This window comes from Equus asinus, chromosome 9 (assembly GCF_041296235.1).
Source record: "Equus asinus isolate D_3611 breed Donkey chromosome 9, EquAss-T2T_v2, whole genome shotgun sequence".
Lineage (NCBI taxonomy): Eukaryota > Metazoa > Chordata > Mammalia > Perissodactyla > Equidae > Equus > Equus asinus.
Window position 1 is genome coordinate 94,166,440 of NC_091798.1, and position 10,655 is coordinate 94,177,094.

Sequence of the window (10,655 nt, forward strand, 5' to 3'; positions counted from 1 at the left end):
GCTCTGAGACTTTCAGCTCAGCTGGCAGATCAGCCGGGAGCCCCCTGGGCGGGCTCAGAGGACGGGTCAACAAGGTGCGGGGTGGGTAACTAGTTAACCTTTTCCCTCCCTCCCACCAAGGGCAGCAAAGGAGTGGCCCTGCTGTTCCTGACACGTGTTTTGAGACCCTCCCTGCCCGGCGACAAGCAGCAGAGGAAGCAGAAGGCCCAGAGTGGCTGCCAGGTGCTGGCAATGCTCTTTGTCCCGGGATTCTGTTCCAAACCAGCACTTGGAAGAGTTTGGAGAAAATCATGACTCTAGTCACGTCATTACAAGTGTCCTCTTCTGAGGCAGAATTTGCAGACTTTGGGCTAAGCCGTAGCACCTCAACAGTAACCTCTCCCCCCAGTTATTATTGCTATTATTACAGAAAGTCGGTGGGAGATGTGGGAAAGTTGAAAGGACAGTGAAAGCCTACACTTCCATCATCTTCAACAGTTGCTAACGTCTGCCGGATTTGTTTCAGCTCTCTCTGTGTATTTGTGTACTTATTTTTGTTCTTATTAAACCATTGAAAGTATGTTGCAGACATCACGACATTTTAGTTCTAAATACTCGAGCCTGCATCTCCTAAGAATAGGGACCTGCTTCTGCCCAACCACCATCGCATTATCACACCTAACAGATTAGCAGCCACTCCACAATATTGTCTAACAGCCAGCGCACATTCAAAATCTCCCCGTCATCCTGGGAATATTTTTGATAGCTCTGTATTCACCAAATCAGGATCCAATTGGGATGCACACATTGCATTTGTTTATTATTTCTCTTTAGTCTAATTATTTTTTACTGAAGTGGAAACAACATTAAATTCTTAATGCATTTATTTTAAGTGCACCGTCTGATGTTTTAAAATATATATACACCCTTACAACAACCACCCCAATCAAAACATAGAATATGTTCCTCCTGCGACTTTTGCAACAAATCACCTCTTCACCCTCTGCCCCAGGCCAACACTGCTCTGATTTTTACCCTATAGACAGCTTTGCCTGGTCAGGAACTTCATAAAGCCAGTAATATACTTTACATTCTTTTGTGTCTGGCTTCTTTTGCTCAGCATAATATTTCTGAGATTCATCCATGTTGTTGCATATATGAGTAGCTTGTTCCTTTTGATTTCTGACTAATATCCGGTCATACGAACGTACCAGTTTGTTTATCCATTCACCCCTTGATGAACGTCTGGATTATTTCCAGTTTTAAGCTATTATGATTAAAGCTACTATGAACATTCACATACAACTCTTTCTGTGGACATGTGTTTTCATTTCTCTTGGGTAAAAATCTAGCAGTGGAATTGCTGGATCACACAGCAAGTCTATGTTTAACTTTGTAAGAAACTGCCAAATTGTTTTCCAAAGAGTTTAGAACATTTTACACACTTACCAGGAATACGTGAGAGTTCTAGTTTCTCTCTCCTCACCAATGCTTAACATTATCAATCTTTTAACTTTTTTGCCATTTTATGGGGTGTGTCGTGGTGTCTCGGTGTGGTTTTAATTTGCACGTCCCTGATAACTAGACATGTTGTACATCTTTTCATAGGCTTATTGCTCGTTTTATGGTGTGTCTCTTCAAATATTTGCCCTTTCAAAAATTGGGTTGTCTTATTCTTATTGACATACATATGAGTCCTTTGCCAGGTTTATGTATTACAAATGTTTTCTCCAGTCGGTGACTTGACTTTTCGTTTTCTTAACGGTGTCATTTGAAGAGCAGAAATGTTTAATTTTGATGAAGTCCAACTTATCAATATTTTCTTTTAAGTTGGCGCTTTTTTGTATCCTATCTAAGAAATCCTTGCCTACCCCAGGGTTAGAAAGACTTTCTCTTATGTTTTACTCTAGAAGTTTTGTAGTTTTAGCTTTTACATTATAGGCCTATAATCCATTTAGAGTTAATTTTATGTGCAGTGTAAGATAGGAGTTCAGAGTTTCTTCATACGTATATCCAGGTGTACCAGAATCATTTGTTGACAGGATTATTTTTGCTATTGAATTACCTTGGCACCTTTGTAAAAAAAAAAGCCGATTGACTGTAGTTACGGGTCTTCTTCCGGACTCTGTTCCAGTCCATTGTCTGTCCTACGTCGGTGTCACGATGTCCTGATCACTATGGTTTCATAGCAGGTCTTGAAATCAGTGTGTGAGTCCTCCAGATTTGTTTTTCCTTTCCAAAATTATTTTGAGTCTTCTGGTCCTTTACATTTTCATATAAATTTGATAATAAGCTTCTTATTTTCTATTTTTTAAAAATGCCTGTTGAGGGGCTGGCCCCGTGGCCGAGTGGTTAAGTTCGCGCACTCCGTTGCAAGCGGCCCAGTGTTTCATTGGTTCGAATCCTGGGCGTGGACATGGCACTGCTCATCAAGCCACGCTGAGGCAGCGTCCCACATGCCACAACTAGAAGGACCCACAACAAAGAATATACAACTATGCACCTGGGGGCTTTGAGGAGAAAAAGGAAAAATAAAATCTTTAAAAAAAAAAAAAATGCCTGTTGAGATTTTGATTGGGATCTATAAATCTGTTAGGGAGAACTGACCTTTTTACAATATTGCTTCTTCCAATTTAGGAACGTGGTAAATCTGTCCATTCATTTGGAGCCTGTTTAATTTCTTTCTACAGTGTTTTGTAGATTTTGGTACACAGTTCATATACATATATATACTTATATGTATATATAAATTTATCTGAAAACTTCAATTTTTTGATATTGTAAATAGCATTTCATTTTCCAGTTGTGTGTGCTGAGTACAGACGTACAACTGATTTCTGTATGTTGACCTTATATTCTGCATCCTTGTTAGATTCATGTTGTGGTCTTAGTAGCTTTTTTGTAGAATCCTTAGGATTTTCTATGCTTGCAAGCATGTTTTATTTCTTCTTTTCCAATATGTATGCTTTTTTTTCTTGCCTTTTTTCACTGGCCAGGACCACAGCAAAATGTTGAATAGAAATCCTGAAAGAAAACATCCTTCCTTGTCTCTGATCTTAAGGGGAAATATTCAGTCTTTTAGTAAAAAGTATGATACTAGCTAAGGTTAATAGATGCAGAAAAGCATTCTACAAAATGCAAAATCCATTCATGAAAAAAATCCTCAGTAAACTTGGAATCAAAAGTCAAAGGCACCCACGTTCTCTTCCTTTAAAGATGGTTGCGTTTTGTTTTCACAGGCAGTTCGTTTATATGTGGAGTAACTTGATTCTTGCAAGACTCATTGCTAAGCTTTGTTGCGGCAGGTCCAGTGCATCTAGCTTAGCCCCACTCCGAGGCAAGGCCTTCCCTAGGCTGTTTAAGGCCCTCAGCGTTCACCGCGGCCCTTCCACTCTGGTTGGTCAGGCTCAGGCACCTCCCCGCGCTGCGTGAACCCCAGGAGTTGTTTATTCCACCTCCCTGGTGACGGTTCTTTCCCGGAGAGTTGTTTTTGAGCAAACTTGTGGTGTCTCCCCTACACACGCACACCTGAGTGTTTAGGCAAAGACTCAAAGGAAACCCCGTGGCCTAGAACTTTTTCTCACGTAGTTTCTTCCTCTAAAATGCTCTGCCCTGCAAATGCCAGCTGCCGCAGCCTCCCCACACTCCAGTGTCAGTCTCGCCGGCTCAGTGAGACCCCTGCATTCTGTCTGCGTCCCCTCCCTGGGTTGGGATCCAGCAGGTGCCTCTGGTAAAAAGCCCGGATGATCTTAAGGCTCCCCTTGTTGGTTTCCGTTCTCTCAGAGAGTCCAGGCCTGGGCTGCAAATTAGTTCACGTCTGAGAACAATTACTTAGATTCTGTCCCTGTTCTAATTGTGTCTGGCAGAATGGCTAGCCAGTGCTACTTACTCTGCCATCGACGGAAGCAGAAGTCATTGGTCTCTTTTAATTTAGAACAGGGGTCAGCAAACTTTTTCTGAAAGGACAAGATAGTAAATATTTTAGGTTTGCAGGCCACACTGTTTCGGTTGTAATCACTCAACCGCGTCACTGCAGCACAGAAACAGCCATTGACGATACGTAAGCTGATAACCATAACTGCATGCCAATAAAATTTTCTTTACAAAAACAGACAACTGACCTTCGGGTCATGGGTTGGCAACCCTGATCTGGGACAGCACTTCTGCCCGTTTCTCCCCCACGACAGAGACGCTTTCAAGAGTCCGAGCCAGTCATCTTATTGAATTCCCCAATTTCTAGATTCATCTAGCACTTTCTCAAGATATTTTGTAATGTATTCCTTCATCCCTTGTGTTTTCTGTAAACTGTTAGGTAGATCAAGAGGCTTCAGGAGAGTCAGGTTGAATATTGGTTGGCGAGAATAATGTCTTGTAGTGTTGGGAATATCAACTTTTGAAAAAGCACCATCAGAGTCAGTGCGCCTGCGCTTCAACACGGATGGCTTCCTTCACTCGCTCATCCATCCACCATCCGTCCACCAGGCATCCAGGATGCGCTCTCCCTCTGCCACATGTGGTGCTGAGTGCCCTGAGGGATGCAGCGATGTGGTCCAACCTGCCCTCTGGTAGGGGGGAGGGTGGGGGGCGGGACTGTAAGGGGGACAGAAAAGCCCAGAGCTAGAAATGCAAGGGCCTCACTCTATCTTTTCTGCCAAGTCGAAAGGGCTGACTTTATCTGAAAGAGTTTTGAAAACACAGGCTCACCAGCCCCTCAGGCACAATGAAATCGAGGCTGTTGGTGAGGTCCAAGAAATCTGCATTTTCACCAGTTCCATTTTTACAGCAGGTCAAAGGGAAGCAGGTGTCATGAAAGTCAAGTCCTAAGGGGGAAGCCATCCAGCTGGGAGGAGGCGGCATCCTCCTCCGATTGACCACTGGGTCTCCCAGAAGGGAAGACGCCTCCGAGCCAGGGCTCAGGCAGCCCTTCAGGTCTAAGAGAAAAAGCGTCCTGGCTTCAGGGCCTGTGGTGATTTTAAAATATGTCCGCAAGCTCTTTGAGACACGTCCCTTCGAAAAGAAGAAGTTAATTCCTCTCCCCTTGAGTGTGGGCCAGGCTTAGTGACTGGCTTCTAACAAATAGAATGTGGTGGAAACAACGATGTGTGACTTCAAGACTAGACCCTCAGAAGCACCTCGGCTTCCCCTCACTCTCTCTTCAACCTCTTGCTCTGCAGGAAGCCAGGCTTTGTGTTGTGAAGACACTCAGCAGTCTATGACTGTCCCTATGGAAAGAAACGGAGTCCTCCTGCCAACAGCCGGAATCAACCAGCCAGCCTTGGAAGTGACCACCTTGGGAGTGGGCTCCCCAGCCCCGTCAAGTCAAGCCAGAGGACCGCGGCCCTGGCTCACATCTTGGTGGTGTCGGGGCCTGGAATTGGCCACCCCAAGATATGTCTCTTTGGCATGATGATTATTTGCGGCTGGTTACTTTGCAGATAGGAAAGCAACTGAAAAGTAGAATTTACTTACCCTTTGTAAGAGACATTTACATTGTAAAGGAAATCTCTATCTGTACAGATATCTCCCTCTCTGTACCAGGAAGAAGGGGAGATGACCTTATCTCTAGAAACTCTTAATCAACGTGGAAGGCAAGGACTTAAATCCGCGTCTGTTTATTGTGCTTGTCCGGTAACCTCCTGTAACTGACTCTCCCCACCCCCAACATCCTCCTTTGTCTTTAGCTGGATATGATGTTTGGGGTGGTGGTTTTGGCCATTTTGGCAAGTTGCTCCGGCTTGCCTGAGCCTCTCCCATGTATACATTGACAAATAGAAATGGCAAGCAATAGGATATATTGGAGTACGTGAGGAAGCCATTTGGTATAAACCTACTTTGGCCTGACTTTGCTTTTTTCCAAAAGGGCCTGACTGGCTGTTGAGCATGCATTGCGTATCTGCTTTAAAACATTTGCTATGGCAAGAACAAATGCCCTTGAGATAAAGGTGCAACTTTCCCCCCACATTGGCATTTCCTTAAGGATAAGCATCTTTCCTTAGGCTAGGAACTGATTGCTGCACTCACCTTTGACCACCCAGCTCACCTGTGACCACCCAGCTCAAGACAGCAGACCTGCCACGCTGCTGTGTTCACTGAGACAGCAGATCTACCTGCTGTTTCCATCAATCACCGTGCCGACAGAGCAGTCTCACGACTATTGTAAAAGGACATTTCAATCCTATGTGAAACATCCTGTTTGGGGGTATATAACCACTTTGTGTACCCCACTTCTTCGGTGCCTCTTCTTCCTTCGGGAAGAAAAGGCCCGGGCCATGGTCCTCAAATTTTAGATAAAGCTTTGTTTAATTTTCTCCTGTTGTTCTGTCTGATGTGAATTTAATTCGTTCTCCGGCCAGAAGAACCCAGAGAGGATAGAGGAAATGTCTTCCTCCCCTACAGTGGCAACCTCTTGGGAGACCGTAAGCCAGAACAATTGAGCTGAGCTGCTCCTGAGTTCCTGACCCACAGACACATGGGAAATAATATATGCTTGTTTTCTGTTTAAGCTCTTCATTTGGGGGTAGTTTGTTAGGAGCAATAGGTAACTAATACGGGGTCTTCGCATGTAGTTTTAAGACCACTCCTGGGAGGGTGACAGTCAGCCCCATCTGCCGCTCCATTTGAGGTGGCCAGCTTGAGAATGACACCATCGGTGTTCTGCCTGCTTTCCTGTTTCACACACTGCTGCTGACCTCACGGTGAAATCCCCAGGTGGAAACCTACACCAGGCCACCAAAGAACCAGGAGTCGGGGTGTCTAACTGCTGGGAGAACGATGCTGGGAGATGACTCCACGGCCCCTCCCTTACCCATAGAATGTTCTTCTGAGACTTCTGTCTGAATGTAGGGCAGCTGGGCAGCCCCACTTCTGGCTGGGGAACAGCTTTCTTGATGGAGAGCCAACAGCACATACAACTGTGGAAATGGCCACTTTCATTCCATTAACATGTGTTCTCACAAAACTGACTGTGATTTTGAAAAACAGTAAAATAACGCTTTAGTGACAAAATACTCCAGTCAACTCAATAGAGCTATGAACTCAATAGAGCTATAAAGAAAGGTAAAAATTTAAGGGATCACCAATACTTTGGGTTTAGAATGAGTTTGGGGGTGAGGGAGAAAGTATGGTATCGTGGTGTTTCCTTGTTGGTTTGATCTTATATTTTACACCTCCCTGGCAGGTACAAGTGAAAGGGGACTTTGCTTGCAAGAGAAAGATTTGGGTTAATTTTTTTAAAAAATCAGACTACAACTCAGTAAATAATGGGCAATATAAACAGATAGTTCACAGAAAAGGAGGTTCAAAATGCCCTTGTGCCAAAACCCACCAAATAAACCATTTGGCCCGCCTAGAACCAGTGCGTGGGTTCCCTCGCTCGATCAAGGCCTTCGAGGAGATGTCCCACGAGTGGTTTGGCACACACGGCAGCGGTGGCTCATCCACCCCCGTCCTCACCAACCCACCTGCCCAGCTTCCGGCCCCTTCAGCCCCGAGCAGCCTCTGGGAAGACACAGGGACTGCGGAGTCGTTGAAGCGATGCCCACCTCCCTCCCTCATCGGCCACTGTCACCCTGCCCCCTTGGGGAGGGAGGGGATGAAGTCAGACTGCACTGCCAGCACTGGCCCCAGCTCAGCCAGACGGCAAGGGCACCCCCCCACACACACTCCCCTCTTGGACAATCTCCAGCATTTTCCATTTTAATTCAATAACATTTTCCTCCACTCTGCCTCATCCTGACAAATGTCATTGATGCTCCCCGTTGTAGACACACAGCAGTCTTAAGTTCTTCCAACACAAAGAAGCAGAAATAAAACCAGGCCTTCCTTAGTAAATGAGTCCAAGGTCCCCCAGTCTGGAGATACAGGAGGATTCCCCACGTGAAAGAGGACAGGGCAGGTGACACGACCCTGACTTGGTTTCCCCACTCCCTTGGGGCTCTCTCATGGATCACCGACAGAGCTGCCCAGAAGGCTGGTACAGGGAGGCCGTGTGAAGCCCCTGTCAACACTGGGGGCCGACTGTGAACCCACATCCTGTCCCTCAAGGACCCTTAGCACAGGCTAGGATGTGTAAACAGGACTCTCCAGAAAGCCCAGAAGTCACAGGGCTAGCCCACAAGGTGTTGCCCTTTATTGCCCCCACAGGCAGTGGGGACATCATGCCCCTGGAGATTTGATTCACTGGCCCCTCTGGAATGGGACTCAGGAATTTAGCTTTCAACAATTATCATGGTTCTTATCATCGTGGATCCTCACAGATCCAGCCAGACTACCGGTTCCCTTCTGCCGGCCTAAGGCCATTTTCCGAGGTTTACTTCCTACCTCTGAACCCATTCCTTTCCTCCGACCCGCCCTGGCATGATGAGCCTCTGCAGGGGAGACCCGTCACTCACGTGGGCTCCGTCCTCTGCACAGCAACCGTATCAGAAAGCCAACAGTCACATCACACGAGGATGTCACAGAAGCCACCTTCACTCCTTCTGCCCCTCTCCCCACCCAACTCCAACCTCTCAGGTGGAAACTGGGTGAGCGCATACTTGCCATCCTCCACCCCCATCCTCTGAAAACCTGCTTCCTGTCCCCTGCCCCATTCCTCCTTAGCTTGTAAACTAAAGAAATACCAAAAAGACCTTATCTATCAACAATTGCCTTAGTCTCAGAACTAGTTGATTGGGTTAGTCCCCTTAACTGACCCCAGGGGAGGAAAGAGAACTCACAAGAAGGGGTTTTCATAGTGTAGAGGCAGCATGGTGGCACAACCCTCCTTGCACAGGTAGTCCCATGGGAATTTTGGGACCTCATCACTATTTTCCGCAGGGTGGGGCATCACACCTCCCAATGCCATGGGAGGAAAATCTGGAGTAAGATTTCTTATGTTACTGATGATAATGTTTGATATACAAAAGCAAGAAATGCTCATGAAAAGATGCTCAACATTATTAGTCATTAAGGAAATTCAAATCAAAACCATAATGGGATACCACTTCATACTAACTGGGACGGCTATAGTAATAACGATAAAAACCAGAAAATAACGAGCGTTGGTGAGGAGGTGGAAGAATTGGAATGCTCACACATTGCTGGTGGGAATGTAAAATGGTGCAGCCTCTGTGGAAAAGTTTTCAGTTCCTCCAAAGCTTAAATACGAAGTTAGCACATGACCCAGCAATTCCATTCCTAGGTGTGTTTCTGAAAGAGCTGGAAACAGGTAATCCAACAACACTCATACACGAATGTTCACGGCTGCACTATTCACAACAGCCGAAGGGCGAATACAATGCACATGTCTATCAGAGATGAATGAATAAACAAACTGTGGCATAGACATTCAAGGGAATATTACTCAGCTGTGAAGAGGAATGGAGTACTGATACATGGGACAATGTGGCTGAATCTCGAAAATATCGTGCTAAATGAAAGAAGGCAGACATAAAAGGTCACTTCTTGTGTGATACCACTTACATGAAATGCCCAGAAAAGGTGAATCTGTAGAGAGAGAAGCAGACTGGTGCTGTGGGGCGGGAGGGATGGGGCGTGGCTGCTTAATGGGGTGAAGTTCTATCTGGGGATGACAGAGGTATTTTGGAATTAGGTAGAGACGGCGCTGTACAACATTGTGAATGTACTAAATGCCACTGAATTGTTCACCTTACAGTGCTTAATTTTATGTTATAAACTTTTAAAAAATGTTAACATACATAAAGAAACAAGAAAAATGAAAAAGAAAAACCAAGCAGGTGCACCAGGTGGGTTTCCAGAGGCTGTCATCCTTTGCTAGAACTTGATGGGCAAAGGATGCATCATCCAGGGACAAAATGACCGGTCCGGCTCTGCTGCCTGGCATGTCAGTCCTGTAAAAGCATTTGCAAACCTCGGGCCCCTCTGTGTGCGGCTTCTTCAGTCCGCACTTTGCTGAATGCCACAGAGACTGATGGAGAGAAGCGACCTCCCGAACCAGGGGTCAGACTTGCAGCCGAGCATTTCTCGCCTCGTTTTTATTAGCTATAAAAGTAAAATACCCACTTACCAACCCCAACTTTAAGCCATTAAAAAGGTTCTTGATTATATACAACTCATAAATGTTTAAAACTAATTCTACCTAGAAGGTTCAGCTTAATCATTTTAAACAAATAACACAGAAGGAAGTGGTGATAATCTGCCCTCGGATCTCATTTCAAAATGTGAATCATTAACCTTCCAGGAAAGAAAGGCGAATTTTAAGAGCAGTTCAGTCCAATAAAAGTCAGGCGCAGAGGTAGACGGGCACTGCTGGCACAGACTGCCCCCCTGATTTATTGCAGTGGCATTCCCATGAAATCGGTCCGGACTCCAGGGAAACGACTGGAACATTCATGCCCTCAGGCTCTGCTTTCAGGCACTTAAATGCCGATAATGTTGATTTTTATGGGGATTGTGGGTCATGTAAGAGACATAAAAAGTTCACATTTTTGCTACATCAAGTGCGTCACCAAAAACGCTGTTACTGTAGATTTCATATTCTAAAAATCCGTTTCTCCCAGGTAGAACTGCTAATCCTTTGTGGTTATTTCTTGAGGTTTATATCTAGAATTAAGTACGTGTTTATTATGGTGCCTAACTGTACAAACGCTTTTGCTCAGCAATAGCCGTATAAGAACAAGGTGGTCCAGACCGTTTGGTCCGGTCCGTTACCACGCAGA